Genomic DNA, 17606 nt, shown 5'->3' with positions numbered 1-17606 from the left:
ACTTACTGCAGGACTAAAGAGAATGACCTGGTCAAGTCACTCCAAATTTAGTCCCTGCGCCCATGTCTGCCCAGGCACTCCCAGCCGACGTGGCCAGGAGCACCTCGGACATGACGATGACGGCTACCAGTCGTACTGTACCGTCTGCTGCCACAAGGCAAGGGGTTGCTGCTACTGTTTAGCAATGCCGTACCGCGTCTGCCAGCACTCAGGAGACATAGGGTGATGGTTACCTGAGCGGGCTCCATGCTTGCCGTGGTATGGCGTCTGCACAGGTAACTCAGGAAAAAAGGCGCAAAACGATTGTCTGCCCTTGCTTTCACGGAGGGAGGGAGGGAACGGGGGCCTGACGATATGTACCCAGAACCAGCCGCGACAATGTTTTAGCCCCATCAGGCATTGGGATCTCACCCCAGAATTCCAATGGGCAGCGGAGACTGCGGGAACTGTGGGATAGCTACCCAAAGTGCAACGCTCCGGAAGTCGACTCTAGCCTCGGTACTGTGGAAGCGCTCCGCCAAGTTAATGCACTTAATGCACTTAGAGCATTTTCTGTGGGGACACACACACTCGAATATATAAAACCGATTTCTAAAAAACCGAGTTCTATAAATTCGACCTTATTCCGTAGTGTAGACATACCCTTAGAGACTAACCAATTTATTTGAGCATAAACTTTCGTGAGCTACAGCTCACTTCATCAGATGCATACTGTGGAAAGTATAGAAGATCTTTTTATACACACAAAGCATGAAAAAATGGGTGTTTAACACTACAAAAGGTTTTCTCTCCCCCCACCCCGCTCTCCTGCTAGTAATAGCTTATCTAAAGTGATCACTCTCCTTACAATGTGTATGATAATCAAGTTGGGCAATTTCCAGCACAAATCCAGGTTTTCTGCCCCATTAGACCTAATTAAGGTTTTTCCTAATATCCAACCTAAACCTCCCCCACTGCAACTTGAGACCATTACTCCTTGTCCTGTCCTCTTCCACCACTGAGAACAGTCTAGAACCATCCTCTCTGGAACCACCTCTCAGGTAGTTGAAAGCAGCTATCAAATCCCCCCTCATTCTTCTCTTCCGCAGACTAAACAATCCCAGTTCCCTCAGCCTCTCCTCATAAGTCATGTGTTCCAGACCCCTAATCATTTTTGTTGCCCTTCGCTGGACTCTCTCCAGTTTCTCCACATCCTTCTTGTAGTGTGGGGCCCAAAACTGGACACAGTACTCCAGATGAGGCCTCACCAATGTCGAATAGAGGGGGACGATCACGTCCCTCGATCTGCTCGCTATACCCCTACTTATACATCCCAAAATGCCATTGGCCTTCTTGGCAACAAGGGCACACTGCTGACTGATCTCCAGCTTCTCGTCCATTGTCACCCCTAGATCCTTTTCCGCAGAACTGCTGCCTAGCCATTCGGTCCCTAGTCTGTAGCTGTGCATTGGGTTCTTCTGTCCTAAGTGCAGGACCCTGCACTTATCCTTATTGAACCTCATCAGGTTTCTTTTGGCCCAATCCTCCAATTTGTCTAGGTCCCTCTGTATCCTATCCCTGCCCTCCAGCGTATCTACCACTCCTCCCAGTTTAGTATCATCCGCAAATTTGCGGAGAGTGCAATCCACACCATCCTCCGGATCATTTATGAAGATATTGAACAAAACCGGCCCCAGGACCGACCCCTGGGGCACTCCACTTGACACCGGCTGCCAACTAGACATGGAGCCATTGATCACTACCCGTTGAGCCCGACAATCTAGCCAACTTTCTACCCACCTTACAGTGCAATCATCCAGCCCATACTTCTTTAATTTGCTGACAAGAATACTGTGGGAGACCGTGTCAAAAGCTTTGCTAAAGTCAAGAAACAATACATCCACTGCTTTCCCTTCATCCACAGAACCAGTAATCTCATCATAGAAGGCGATTAGATTAGTCAGGCATGACCTTCCCTTGGTGAATCCATGCTGACTGTTCCTGATCACTCTCCTCTCATGTAAGTGCTTCAGGATTGATTCTTTGAGGACCTGCTCCATGATTTTTCCGGGGACTGAAGTGAGGCTTACTGGCCTGTAGTTCCCAGGATCCTCCTTCTTCCCTTTTTTAAAGATTGGCACTACATTAGCCTTTTTCCAGTCATCCGGGACTTCCCCGGTTCGCCACGAGTTTTCAAAGATAATGGCCAATGGCTCTGCAATCACAGCCGCCAGTTCCTTTAGCACTCTCGGATGCAACTCGTCCGGCCCCATGGACTTGTGCACGTCCAACTTTTCTAAATAGTCCCTAACCACCTCTTTCTCCACAGAGGGCTGGCCATCTATTCCCCATGTTGTGATGCCCAGCACAGCAGTCTGGGAGCTGACCTTGTTCGTGAAGACAGAGGCAAAAAAAGCATTGAGTACATTAGCTTTTTCCACATCCTCTGTCACTAGGTTGCCTCCCTCATTCATTAAGGGGCCCACACTTTCCTTGGCTTCAAACCAGCAGCACTGCTATGGATACCCGCATGGCCCCACAGTATGCCAACATTTTTATGGCTGACTTAGAACAACGCTTCCTCAGCTCTCGTCCCCTAACGTCCCTACTCTACTTGCGCTATATTGATGACATCTTCATCATCTGGACCCATGGAAACGAAGCCCTTGAGGAATTCTACCATGATTTCAACAATTTCCATCCCACCATCAACCTCAGCCTGGTCCAGGCCACACAAGAGATCCACTTCCTGGACACTACAGTGCTAATAAACGATGGTCACATAAACACCACCCTATACCGGAAACCTACTGACCGCTATTACTACCTACATGCCTCCAGCTTTCACCCTGACCACACCACACGATCCATTGTCTACAGCCAAGCTCTGCAATACAACCGCATTTGCTCCAACCCCTCAGACAGAGACAAACACCTACAAGATCTCTATCAAGCATTCTTACAACTACAATACCCACCTGCGGAAGTGAAGAAACAGATTGATAGAGCCAGAAGAGTACCCAGAAGTCACCTACTACAGGACAGGCCTAACAAAGAAAATAACAGAACGCCACTAGCCGTCACCTTCAGCCCCCAACTAAAACCCCTCCAACGCATTATTAAGGATCTACAACCTATCCTGAAGGTTGACCCAACACTCTCCTTGTGGCAGTTCAATGATGAGACAGAACACAGCTTTATGCAAGCAAGCAGGCTGGTTAGCTGAGATGGGCTGTTCTGCCCCCCGCCTTCCACCCTCTCCTTTTATTATATTTCTCCCCCCTAAGCATTACACACTGCTACCGCAAAAAGATACACAAAGGAATTTATGACGTTGATTAATATACTTATTTACCATCCTTTATCTACTACAATCCTGGTTCTCAGGCCTTGAGCCCAGGCTAAGAAAGCTTCCCACGGACGCTGTCCCAACAGTCAAGTTCTCATGGTTCATATCTAGCCCTTGTCCTTGGATAGAGCAATGTGTGCATTGCTTCTACAAAACAGTCAGGGTGTGCCCTGCCTGCTTCCAGGTGGAATAGCTAAACATGAACCCTTCATCTCACAAATCTTGGGAGACAGGCCAGTCCTTGCCTACAGACAGCCCCCCAACCTGAAGCAAATACTCTCCAGCAACCACATACCACACAACAGAACCACTAACCCAGGAACTTATCCTTGCAACAAAGCCCGTTGCCAACTGTGCCCACATATCTATTCAGGGGACACCATCACAGGGCCTAATAACATCAGCCACACTATCAGAGGCTCGTTCACCTGCACATCCACCAGTGTGATATATGCCATCATGTGCCAGCAATGCCCCTCTGCCATGTACATTGGTCAAACTGGACAGTCTCTACGTAAAAGAATAAATGGACACAAATCAGACGTCAAGAATTATAACATTCAAAAACCAGTCGAGAACACTTCAATCTCTCTGGTCATGCGATCACAGACATGAAAGTTGCGATATTACAACAGAAAAACTTCAAGACCAGGCTCCAGTGAGAGACTGTTGAATTGGAATTCATTTGCAAATTGGATACAATTAACTTAGGCTTGAATAGAGACTGGGAGTGGCTAAGTCATTATGCAAGGTAACCTATTTCCCCTTTTTATTTTCTACCCTCTCCCCCCCCCCCCCCGACGTTCTTGTTAAACCCTGGATTTGTGCTGGAAATGGCCCAACTTGATTGTAAGGACACATTGTAAGGAGAGTTATCACTTTAGATAAGCTATTACCAGCAGGAGAGTGGGGTGGGGGGAGAGAAAACCTTTTGTAGTGGTAAACACCCATTTTTTCATGCTTTGTGTGTATAAAAAGATCTTCTGTACTTTCCACAGTATGCATCCGATGAAGCGAGCTGTAGCTCACGAAAGCTTATGCTCAAATAAATTGGTTAGACTCTAAGGTGCCACAAGTACTCCTTTTCTTTTTGCGAATACAGACTAACACGGCTGTTACTCTAAAATCTGATAACTAGCTGTGTAGACAGCGTTTTGTACTTGTCTGCTGTACTGGGTTGACACTGGTGCCTGTGGTACCAGGACCACACTCGAAAGGGGCCCTGTGGCCCCCCTACTTGTGCTTCCCCCTGAGGCCCCCACCCGCTCAGTCTCTTTCCCCTGAGACCCTGCTGGCCGCTCGCTCCTCTCTGCTCCTTTGCCTCTCTCTACACCCACTGCTCACTGTCTTTTGCCCCCTCTTGTGATGTTGCCGCCCCATAAGGCTTTATGGAAATATGCTTATGTCATATTCATAACTAAAATATGTTTAATGCTACATATGCCATGTAACATATCTCTGTAAAGGTTTCAGAGTAGCATCCGTGTTAGTCTGTATTCGCAAAAAGAAAAGGAGTACTTGTGGCACTTTAGAGACTAACCAATTTATTTGGGCATAAGCTTTCGTGAGCTACAGCTCACTTCATCGGATGCATTCAGTGGAAAATACAGTGAGGAGATGTAAAGGTTGTGATCTACTGAATCTATTAATGCTATTTGTATGCATGTATCATTTTTGTATTCGAAGTTATGAATATTGGCTGTGTACTTGCTTGATTTTTAAGTAGCCTTTGTAAAGCATTTGGTCAGCTTCTTGAGAAAGGAATGTACAAATTAAGTGCCCAGTCAAGAAGCACTTAAGGGACAGTGGATCTTGGAAGGCTCCAATCCACATAAGAAGTCTACATGAGGATGTTCAAGGTCGCATGCGAGCAATGGCTGCTGCCTGTAAAAACTGAGTCATGCATGGACATGTGACTTACCTAGGTGAGTCCAAAACTCCATCTTGGAGCTGGACTTTGCATAGGAGAGAGGAAGGGGTCTCCACCCACAAGAGACCATTTGGTCTTCAGCTGGCTAAAGAGAGAGCCTCTCCACCCCCAAGGATACCTGCTTGGTAATTCACTTTGTTCCGTCTGTTACTACTTGGAACCACTTAAATCCTACTTTCTGTATTTAATAAAATCACTATTTACTTATTAATTAACCCAAAGTGTGTATCAATACCTGGGAGGGGGACAGATAGCTGTGCATATCTTTCTATCAGTGTTATAGAAGGCGAACAATTTATGAGTTTAAGCTTTATACAAGGTAAAACGGATTTATTTGGGGTTTGGACCCCATTGGGAGTTATACATCTGAGTGTTAAAGATGCTTTCTGTTTAAGCCTGCAGCTTTGGGGCACGTGGTTCAGACCCTGGGTCTCTGTTGGAGCAGACTGGCGTGTCTGGCTCTACAAGACAGGGTGCATGTCTGGCTCAACAAGACAGGAGTCCCAAGCTGCCAGGGAAAGCAGGGACAGAAGTAGTCTTAGCACGTCAGTTGGCAGCCCCAAGGGAGTTTCTGTGATCCAACCCGTCACACCTGTTATTCATCCTTGTGGCATAGCCCTCCCACTTTTAAAAGTGATGGGGCCATGGCCCTGTGACTCTTTCTCCCCCCCTCCCTACCTTTTTCCAGTGCCCCAGTTGCCAGGTGTCCACAGACCTGGCCTGACCAGACATTAAAAGTTCGGTTATAGCAGTAACCGCAATCAGAGCAGTTGCTGCTGCCTGGAGGAGCTGCAGCTCAGCGGGAGAGAGAACTGTCTCCCAAGGTACCTACATCTTTGTCAGAGTGGATCCAACTCCGTGCAGCCCTGGGAGGGATCCTATCTGCCCTCTCCCACACCCTACTGTCTTTACCCCCAGCCCCTGCCTCAGTCTGGGGGTAGACCCTCCCCCACCCTGCTGTGCTCTTGTTTCTGGCCCCTGTCTCGCTCCGGGGACTGATCTGCCTCCTTCTCTGCTGTGTTTGCCCTGGCCCCTGCTTTATTTCGGAGACCAACCCAGGCAGGACCCCTAGTAGCCCAGCTCTGGTCTCTTCATCCCCCACACCCTCCATGCTGCCGCTCGTGCTGCCCTGCAGCTTCCTGCTACCCCAGTCCTGAATTCCCCCCCACACTCTGCTGGTACCCCTCACTCCCAATCCACAGCTCCCTGCCAGCCCAGCCCTTTCGTTTTGTTTCTGCACTGCAGTCATTTACGGTAATGAACATGGTGTCATGCTGTCAGCAGCGTAGGTTCGTATGTATGCACTGAGATATACTGCAGGCATGGGTGAGGAGCAGAGCAGGAGACTATAAATCTAGAAGAACAAATGAACAAGTCCAAATGATAAAGAAAATAATGATGAGAAACCATTTGTGTCACTCAAAAACGGAGCCATAAAGCAGAAGTTGAAGATCAGAATGCAAATCTGTGTTGCGTAAACAGTTATTTCATTAATAACAGTATAGAGATTCCTGGTGATGATATTAATACTACTGGTACTGATGAGTGTGTAATAAATTATACTATTATGGCAGTGGGTCCAGCCTACATTGATGATGGCTGTGAAGAACATGCTGTTTCTTCAGATGAAATCCTTTTGCCAAATAAAAAAAAAGTGATAACGTGCTGCTGCAAAACATACCAGTGTGATTACCTTCTTCCAATGCTACCCTGTGGACTGTTGATGCTTTCACTCAGCAGTATTGTGTAGACACGGGCCCTGATTTCTGCCAAAATCGCAATGGAAAATATGCAATATCACCAAGGCAACATAAGAACAAAACACGGTAATTAACTTTTGTTATGCTTTTTTTAATACTTGAGTTATTTTATGAGATCAACTTTTTCCAGCAGGGGTTGACTTACTATTGCTTTTGTGAGACAATTGAAATAAACTACTTTTTGTTGTCTCTAATTATAAAAATGTACATTGTATGTTGCTTACTCTCTTAATGTCTCCACAAATGTGACTATATTCATTATAAATGTTGGAGAGTGTGCATTAATATTAAAATGTTTTTTATTTTGGGAAACTCTGTGATACAGTCTTCGATCAGGTGTCCCCGAATGATGCAACAATTGAGAGGCCCTGGCTCATATGTACACCATTGACTGGCTGTGTCTTCTGTTTTGTGTACAAATTGTTTTCTGTGAATAATATATCTGCACTAGCCAAGAGAGGATTTGATTCATGGAATCAAATTGGCAGACTTGGTGACGATGAAAGTTCTACTGAGCACTAACCAGCTCTCACCACTTACATAATGTGTTTATCAAAGGCTCAAACCTTGATAAACATATAGCAGATGGATGTATTAAAGAAGGAAATTATTGGACACAAGTGTTGAAGTGAGTTGTATCAGCAATAAAATTTTTGACAACATGAGGTCTGGCACTGAGAAGGACTAATGAAACCTTTGGGAGTCTTAATAATGGCAATTTCCTTGGCTGCTTAGAGTTCTTAGCAGAATACGACCCTTTCCTGATCTGCCACATCAACAAGTATGGGAATGCTGGTCATGGCACAACATAAAATCTATCCTCAACAATCTGTGAAGAGTTCATCAAATTCATGGCTGACAAGGTAAAGCACGATATTGTGGATGAGCTAAAACTGGCTAAGTACTTTACCTTCAGCGTTGATTTCACGTCATACTGATCAGCTGACGTTTACTGTGAGCTACGTGCTGAATAACTGTACACCTGTGGAACACTTCTTGAATTTTGTTTGTTCATTTATTGTTATCAAGGAAATCCTAAGTGATGAACTAAATATCTATCTAAAGGACAGCAGAGGTCAAACATATGATAATACTAGTAACATGTCTGACACTTTTTCTGGTGTGCAAGTTCAGGTAATTGCAGTTAATGAGAAAGCAGTGTACATCCAATTTATGACCCAAGTGCTTATACCCGAGTCTACATCCAATGCATGACCTATGTGGTGTTGCTGCTGCAGAGTCATGCATTCATGCAATCAGTTTTTCAATTTGTCCAAAAACTGCATATGTTTTTCACAGGATCAACTTATTGCTGGGGCCTCTTGTGAGATTCTCTGAATGAGGAGCCATCTGTGGCCAGTAAGAGAGAACTTTTCCCAAGGTGCCGCAGTGACACAAGGTGGTCAGCTCTAACAGATGCACTTTGCAGTTTTATCATTCAACTACAAAAGCTACAAATCTGTGCTTCAGGCTGTTGGTGCAGACCCTGCAGAAGAGTGACACACAAGCAGAGGCAAACTCATGTGTTGAAACCATGGATTGGCTGGAGATAGCATTTATGACAACATTTTGGAGTAGTACCCACAAGATAGATGGCAGGCCAACCGTGCAGGCTTTGAGCCTGCACCAGACGGGGTCGAGGACCATGAGGGCCAGAAGCTAATGGTGAGGGCTGCCACTCCATGGCAGACTGCCTGGACCAAGGAGCTACAAGCAACAGTTTCCTTTGACGATTTTGACCTCCTCGTAGACCAGCTCACCCAAGAACTGTCTGCTGAAACCGCTCCCAGGAGAAGTTTGAACCAGGAGAACGCCCCGCCTGCCCACAGAACATCTGCTCCAAACCTCAACACCACCACCAAGGGAGCCAGAAGTAGAGACGCGAGCCGCCGCTACGATCCAGCAGCAGCTTCAAGGATCCAAAAGCTGTATCGGGCAAACCGCTCAAAAGCCATGAGGGAGATCCTAGATGGGCCCTCGCCCTACTGCAGGAACCCATCTGAGCGTCTCTACAGCTACTTCAAGGATGTATTCAACTGCATAGCCCAGAATGACGCACAGTGCCCAGAGCGCCCCCGTGTCGACGAAGCAGGTGTCCTGGAAACTGACTTTACACCCAAGGAAGTGATGGCCAGACTCTCAAAAACAAAAAACACAGCTCCTGGGAAAGACTTAATCCCCTAAAGCCTCCTAAAGCTGAATAATTTTAGCTGACTCACTTGTCAGCCATCTCAACGGAAGAATTCGTGCATATTCAAGAATAAACAACTGTTTGTTTTTTAAAAGGTGACCTTGACAGTACTGTTGTTAGCCTCTCAGAAGTTTAATTGAATTCTATTCAGAAGACCTCAATAAAGAGATATTTGAAGAATGGGTACAATGGTGCTCACTTATTAAGCAAGTTTCAGAGTAGTAGCCGTGTTAGTCTGTATTCGCAAAAAGAAAAGGAGTACTTGTGGCACCTTAGAGACTAACAAATTTATTTGAGAATAAGCTTTTGTGAGCTACAGCTCACTTCATCAGATGCTTATAAAGCAGTTTGCCTCCAAGCTGTTATCACAAGCTCTGCCTACACCACTGCAAATGCTGATAATCAACATGCATAATTTGCAAACAGCATTTCCAAATGTCTTTATTGCACAACGCATTTACCTGACGCTACCAGTCTCAAAGTGCAGTGGTGAAAGGTCTTTTTTCACATTTAAAAAGGATAAAAAGTTCTTTATGTGCTACAACAGTTCAAGAAAGACTTAACAGTCTCAGGCCTGGTCTACACTACGCAGTTTTGTTGACGAAACACGGGAGGTGTACAAACGGCAATGCTCCTTCTGCGGACAAAACTCTCCTGCTTTGCCACCAAAATAAAACCACCTCGATGAGAGGTATAGAGCTTTTTGTGGCAAATTCATATTGACAGAGTGTGAGTGTAGACCCCACGCTTGGTTATGTCACCGTAAATGGCCTTCAGGAGGTGTCCCACAGTGCCCATCCTGACCACTCTGAGTCAGCAGTTTGAACTCAGCTGCGCTGCACTAAGGCACACAGGCATCTGCCCCTCCCCCTTGAAAGCACTGGGAATTTTTGAAATTCCACTTTGTTTGCTTGGTGTGGACATCGCATCTTCCCAGCTGACTATGGTGACTCCATGCAGCTTCCGCTTGGAGCACACCAAAGCTGTGCTGGATCTGATGAGTATGTGGGGAGAAGAGGCTGTATAGTCCCAGCTCCACTCCAGCCACAGGAACTTCGATGCCTACAGGCAATTTCTCATGGCTTGTTGGAAAAGGGCTACAAACAGGACATGCAGCAGTGCCATGCGAAGATAAAGGAGAAGATAAAGGAGCTGAGACAGGCGTACCAGAAGGCAAGGGAGGCAAACCATCACTCTGGTCCTGCACTGAAGATCTGCTGCTTCTACAAGGAGCTGGATGCCATCCTTGGCAGCAACCCAGCCTCCACTGCCACAAGCCCTGTGGATACTTCGGTGGGCTGGAGGCAGTGGACTTAACACCAAGGACAAAGTCATGGATGAGGAGGTAAATTTGGAGGATGATGTGGAATACACAGCAGGGTTTCTGGTGGCGCAGCAAGTCAGGAACTGTTTTCCACACCAAAGGGGTCTAGCCAGTACCAGCAGTCCGTCTCTGACACGTATAATGCAGGAGAGGAGAGCCTTGGTAAGTGATCTTCTTGAGTAGATGCTGCTCAGTTATATGAGATAGAGCTCTCCTTTGCTTTGTGTATTCTAGAAGTGGGTGAAGGGTTGGAAATATCCAGGACTACTTGTGTTTGAGTGTGCTCCACATTCGAGTGTGCTCCACATTCCCCTGTACAACTAAGCAGCGTGGTGGAACCGTGTATTAATGCACACTAAGATTTCAGGAATCCTCCAAAGAGATCTCTAGGAAACTTTCCTGGATGTACTTGCCAATTCTCTGCCAAAGGTTCCATGGCAGAGCTGCTTTGTTCCTTCCCACCATTATAGGAAACTTTCCCGTGCCACTCAGCAATAATTTGTGTAGGGAACAAAGCAGCACACAGGTGAGCAGCATACAGGCTGGGTCTGAAGCCACACACATGCAAGAAATAGCATCCTTGCTTATGTTCAGGGTGCGATATCAGCTACAATGACCGCCCCTCCCCCTCCCCCCCATGGAAAATGGTGGCAGAATTTACAATATTGTCCCTAGTCGACTGCACTGATCCCCTTAAGAAAACACCTAGACCCTTAGTCCCATCTTGAACGCCGAACCCCCACCCAGGCCACACTCACCATGTTCAGGGCATTCGCCGAGATATGTGCTTGTGAGGGGACAGTGAGAAAGTGATTTGTATGTTAAAAGAGGTGTATTGATTCAATTCTGTGCATGAACTAACAATCATGCTTCTGTATATTGTTTCTCGTGCTTCTGCAGATGTGGTCTTCAGGGCAACCCCTTACACAGTGGCTTGTGTACATTCCAGATAAAGAAGCAACCAAGGCAGAGCAAGGAGGATATTTCAGAGAGGTGCTCCAATCTTCAGAGGCCACGGGGGAAGAAACAAGGAAGTGGAGAGAGACCCTCAAGGAAAAATGTAAAATAGAAAGACGGAACAGAAAGGAGAGTGAGGAGTGAATTGTAAAAGACCAGGAGTAGATGATTAAAGTGATGGAGGCACAAACAGAGATATTGTAGTCCCTAATAATGCTCCACGCTGAACACATGCATGCTTGCCGCTTCCCCACCGCAGCTGATACAGAATGGCTTTCCATGCTCTCCCCAAACTCTTCCCACACATTCCATCTCCCTATCACGTTCACTTCATCCCTTCATTCAGCTTCCAAAATGATAGCAGGACTTACACATAACATTGCAGGGCAGCGTAGGCTCTCATAGCTATGTCCTTTCCCATGAAGCCTTTTGTGGGTGGTGTTAATTGGTATTTAATGTTACCAGTTTTGCCCGTTACTTTGGGGTACGCTCATTTATTAGGGTTCCTCTTCTGGGGGTTGTTTCTGTAATTCTATTAATGTACTGCTTGTGTCACTTGTGTTTTCATGGTGTGCTCTGCTCCTCCCTTCTGTAAGTCCCCTCCCAATGGAGCTATCCTGCAGGACCTAGGTTCCCCAGGGCTGGGTTCCTCCAGCCCCAGAACCAGATGAACGAACGCGCACGCCCACATATTAACAGAGCAAGTCTGGGTGGACCAGGTCAGTCAGCACTTTCCAGCAGACCCCTTATATGTACCTGGGCTCAAGAGGCTGGGCCAAGCAGCACTTTCAAGCTGCCACCCTTACGTGCCACAAGTACCACACCGGAACAGAGTAAGCCTGAGCAGGCTGGGTTGAACAGCACTTCCAGGCTGCCACCCTTATATGCCCCTGTACTCAGCGGACTGGGTCTAGCAGCACTTTCAAGCTGCCACCCTCGTGTACCCCTGGACTCAGTAGTCTGGGTCTAGCAGCGCTTTCAAGCTGCCACCCTCGTATGTCACAGTTTTAGCACATCCCTATCCCCTCTTTCACATCACAGTTATGCTGGTAGTAACCCCCTTGATGAGCAAACCCCACAGTATTTTTGGGCTCTACAGGGATCTTTAGCTTAGGTAAGAGAAGCGTTGCTGCAGAATAAATGTGGAACCTAAAAACACAAAAGAGTGAAGTTTAGAGAGAGAGAGAGAGGGAAGCAACCAGCTTAACCATAAAAGTAGTAGTGATAACTACACAAGGAGAGCCTAAACCAATGTAGCAGTTACATTATTAAAGGTTAATAGCTGAGGTAGAAAGGAAAACAGAGAGAGAAAAAGAGGGGGATCTCACCACTTCCATGAAGCTTGAGCTGGTTGGGGTTCCCAGGTGATGGTAGTAGCTCAGGGTCCTGAGTTCTGGAGACAGGCAGAGCCCCCACCATGGTCAGTCAGGAGAAGATGGAGTCCCAGTGGAACTGATGCATAGTTTCGATCCAAGCATAAGAACACTTACTGAGTGTGAGTAGGGGGTTTTGTAGGGAGAATACAATGGTTCAAGGGAGAACACTAGATTTGTTTATGGGTAAACTGGTGACTCAAGGGTTTTCTTTAGGCTAGACAATAGGAGCTGATCATTCTTGGATATGGATGATGTTCCTTCCAGGGAGCTCACAATACAATTAGCTTGCTTCAGTATTTTGGGTATCAATCAAAGATTCATTACTAGAATTCGTCTGATAACTGCTGAGCTGGGGGTGTGCGGGCATAGGTTCATTAACATGTGACAATCTCCCATGATGCAGTGCTTCCCTGCTTTTCTGGTCCCAGAGTTCAGTGCAGTTCTCCATTCTGTATGCAGGTGCTCCCCCACGTTCTTGGGCGTCTGGGTGAGGAGGCGATGGAACTTGGGGAGGAGGGAGGTTGGTTACACAGGGGCGGCAGTGGCACTCTGTGCCTTTCCTGCACCTCAACCATACACTGGAGCATATCAGTTTGATCCTCCAGTAGCCTCAGCATTGTATCCTGCTTCCTTTTGTTGGAGACCCCAGGGCATGGCCACTAGTTAAGTCGAGGGGATGGAAGGCCATAAGGGTCGAGGAGGTCTCCCTGCTGAAAGCCTAAGGGCTTCTTCTCAACCCCCCTTAATAGAATTCAGGCCTGGCTGGTTTGAGTAAGCTCTTTTGCTCTTAAAACAATGTTGCAGCCGCAGATAATGCCTTATAGTGTAAGATTTGCTGACGCCAAGTTAAAGATAATAGGAGAGACAACTACAAGGCCAGACAGAATGTGCTGGTTGTTTAAGTTGCTAGGAATGCTTGTTAGAGGTTGCAGGAAATAAACATTGTGCAAAGTTTTGATTGGCTAATGCGTAGTGCAGTAGCATTAAGCAATATAAAAGTGTGTGTAATGACCTGCTCTAATGTGCAGGATTTGAGATTCTATTCTCCCTGTACCTTGTTTGCAGCTGCAAATAAACTTTTCTGCTTCTCCACCCCGTTGTGATTATTGAGTGAAGCTCACCGGGTAACGAACCCCTGCTGTTGTTTTGCCTCTGGGCACTGGGTGCCGGCAACACTTTCATCATGCTGTTGCCACCTTTCCTCTTGATTCCGGCACCTCTCCTGTTGCTCCCGCCATCTGTCCTCTCACGTGTCCCTCCTGTCCTCACGTTCATTTTGTGCTTTTCTGGACTCTACCATTATCTGCCTCCACTCATTCTGTTGGGCTCTTTCAGTTTGGTGGACTGCATGAGCTCAGAGAACATTTCATCATGAGTGCATTTTTTTCGCCTTCGTATCTGCGCTAACCTCTGGGATGGAGATCCTAGTGGCAGCGTTGAAACATTTGCAGCTGCGGGGGGGGGGGGGAGATTAAAATTGAAAAAGCCGCATTGGCCATTTAAAAGGAGGGGCTGATGTTTTCAGGTTAATGTGCAGCACAAACCCAACTAAGCCGCCCCCCCCACACACACCCAATTCTCTGGGATAATCGCTTCACCCCTCCCCGCACCGCGTAGCTAACAGCGGGGATGATTTCTTTTCAGCCACAGGCAAACAGCCCAGCAGGAATGGCCACCTCTGAATGTCCCCTTAATAAAATTCCCCTATTTCAACCAGTTGACCATGAATGATATCACACTCCTGAGGATAACACAGAGAGATAATGAATGGATGTTGCTTGAATGCCAACAAACACCGGGACCACACGTTGCCATGCTTTCTTATGCAATGATTCCAGACTACGTGCTACTGGCCTGCCGTGGTAAAGTGTCCTACCATGGAGGACGCACTAAGGCTGCCCTCCCCAGAAACCTTTTGCAAAGGCTTTGGGAGTACATCCAGGAGAGCTTCATGGAGATGTCCCTGGAGGATTTCTGCCTCTTCCCCAGACATGTTAACAGACTTTTCCAGCAGCTGTACTGGCCGCGAATGCATCCCAAGTCTTCAGAGCAAATTAATCATTAAACACGCTTGCTTTTAAACCATGTATTATATTTACAAAGGTATACTCACCATAGGTGACTTCTTTGCCTTCAAGGTCCGGAAGCCCACCTTGGGAGGGTTGGGAGGGTATTGGCTCCAGGGTGATAAACAGTTCCTGGCTGCCAGGGAGAACGGCTTCTCCGCTTGTCTGGTGTGCGCTATCTTCAACCTCCCCCTCTTCATCATCTTCCTCGTCCCCAAAATCCTCATCCATGTTGCGTGAGACTCCCTTGCAGGAGTCCATGTACAGGTGTACGGTAGTTGTAGGGGCACCCCCTAGAATTCATGCAGCTCATCATAGAAGCGGCTTGTCTGGGGCTCTGACCCTGAGTGGGTGTTTGCCTTTTGGGTTTTTTGGTAGGCTTGCCTGAGCTCCTTAAGTTTCACGCGGCACTGCTGTGGGTCCCTGTGATAGCCTCTGTCCTTCATGTCCTTGGCGATTTTTTCAAATATTTTGGTATTTCGTCTTTTGGAACAGAGTTCTGATAGCATGGATTCGTCTCCCCATACAGCGATCAGATGTAGTACCTTCCGTTCGGTCCACGCTGTAGCTCTTTTGATTCTGGGACTCCATGGTCATCTCTGCTGATGAGCTCTGTGTGGTCACACCATAGTGGCCAAACAGGAAATGAAATTCAAAAGTTTGCGGGGCTTTTCCTGTGTAGCTGGCTAGTGCATCCGAGTTAGTTCTGTCCAAAGTGGTCACAATGGAGTACTGTGGGATTGCTTCCGGAGGCCAATACTGTCGAATTGCGTTCACACTAACCCAAATTGGACCCGGTGATGTCGATTTCAGTGCTAATCCCCTTGTCGGGGAGGAGTACAGAAATCGATTTTAAGAGCCCATTAAGTCAACAAAAATGGCTTCATTGTGTGGACGGGTGCAGGGTTAAATCGATCTAACGCTGCTAAATTCAACCTAAACTCGTAGTATAGACCAGGGCTTAGTTTCTGAAATGGTGCTAAACATTTTGTTTGCTCACACTTGCCACTAAACTTTATTCAGCTGCACCCACTGAAAACTTCCGTCATCTTCAGAAATAGGTATGCAGTCAAGAAGTGTTTCAATGTTGTGATTAAAGAATAGGCAGGGCCAAAACCATTTTGATTTACCTACATTAAGAAACAGCAGACCTGTAATTAACAGCTCATAGTGGCAATAGTAGAAACTGTACTGCAGACCGGTCTCAATCATGTCATATAATCTTACTCTCAAACCTTGCCTGTGGTAAGGAATTTGCAAGAGTTTCCCAATGCAATATAGGCCTGGCTTGACATGAGTAATTGGACATGGGTGAGGCCTTATTTCTGGGGAAACAGGTTAAGGGAGGTAAATGAATCAGCAGGCTGGAAACAGAATGTCTGTACTAGTTAAAAAGAAAAGGAGTACTTGTAGCACCTTAGAGACTAACCAATTTATTTGAGCATGAGCTTTTGTGAGTTAAGATAAGGTTGAACACCCAGGGATCATGCACAATGGACAAGATAATGGAGAAAATAAGCCTGAATTGTAAAATGAGGTAAAGAGTACGTGCATGGACAGTGCATGCTGTACAGGAACTGTTTTCTGCAAAGTGATCAAGCCAATCCCAAAATGTGTGACGCAATGTGTAGTAAATGCAATGTAATGTGTAAATGTATATAAAGGAAGAGGTTTGTTGTGTAACTTCGAATGTGAGCCACACCCTATGTCCCACCCCATAAACTTGAGTCTGATCAATTTAGCATAGCTTTGATGTATGCTAAATAAAGGATTCTGAGTGACAAGACTGTAGTCGAACTAAGTTCTTGGGTAACCTAGTGGAAGAGGTCTCAGGGGAATGCCATATGCAGTTTTACTAGTGGTAGCAACATTGGGGCTGTTGGCATAGACAAGATTGCCATGACAACTCTTACATTGTTTAAGACTCCTCTGAGCAGAGTGGTAAAAACCACGGGTGGCTGCAGATTTATCTGTGCTAATGTTCCTGCCATTGCTATTATCAGTGATGTTAGCAATGGTGGGAAACTTTTGCCAAAAAAAATCTATGACAAGATGGTAAAAGAGCTTGAGTCTGCAGTACCACTTCCACTGTTGGTACCACAGGTGAATTTGCATTGGCAGTGAATTACAGGTCAGACTTTTGCCAGTATAGACATTGCACCTAGAATCAGAAGTCTACCTACTACTTTGTTTAAACATAATTTAACAAGATTCTGAAAAGGTATCATTGTCAGCAGATTTTGTTTTCTTCAAGTATAATCATGTTGTACAATATATAACCATTGTAGAACCATGTTGCTATAGACTGCCACACTTCCCCATATGAGTGATTAGGGAAATCATGCCAGAACTCTTCTAGGAAAAAATGTTTAAACAGCTGTAACTACCATATGTCATATGGCAATGTGGAAAAAAATGGTTGCATAGCTATACTGTAAGTGTTGTCCTTCAAGATGTGGTTGCACATGTGTATTCCACTCGGGGGGAAGAAGGGAGGAAAGATGTATTTTGATGGTCATTTTATCCACTTCAAAGATTTGTTACTACTGGATAACTGCAGCACTGTTAAAGCATATTCAGCTTTTACATGATGTTGTTTTAATTTGATTTACTCCTAAATACTGTGACTATATCATTTGAATAATAAAGTTAATATTTCTGTGATCAGAACTTG

The 17606-nt window shown here is 46.1% G+C and overlaps 1 protein-coding gene across 2 annotated transcripts in view; it reads left to right on the top strand.

The window, feature by feature from the left end:
* Positions 1 to 17606, top strand: part of SRD5A1 (steroid 5 alpha-reductase 1) — a 54629-nt gene that overhangs the window by 3771 nt on the left and 33252 nt on the right. The gene's annotated exons all lie outside the window — the stretch shown is intronic.

The sequence above is a fragment of the Lepidochelys olivacea genome (assembly GCF_965140295.1).
Source record: "Lepidochelys olivacea isolate rLepOli2 genome assembly, chromosome: 2".
In the NCBI taxonomy this organism is placed as follows: domain Eukaryota; kingdom Metazoa; phylum Chordata; order Testudines; family Cheloniidae; genus Lepidochelys; species Lepidochelys olivacea.
This window is presented reverse-complemented; position numbering and strand designations above follow the sequence as displayed.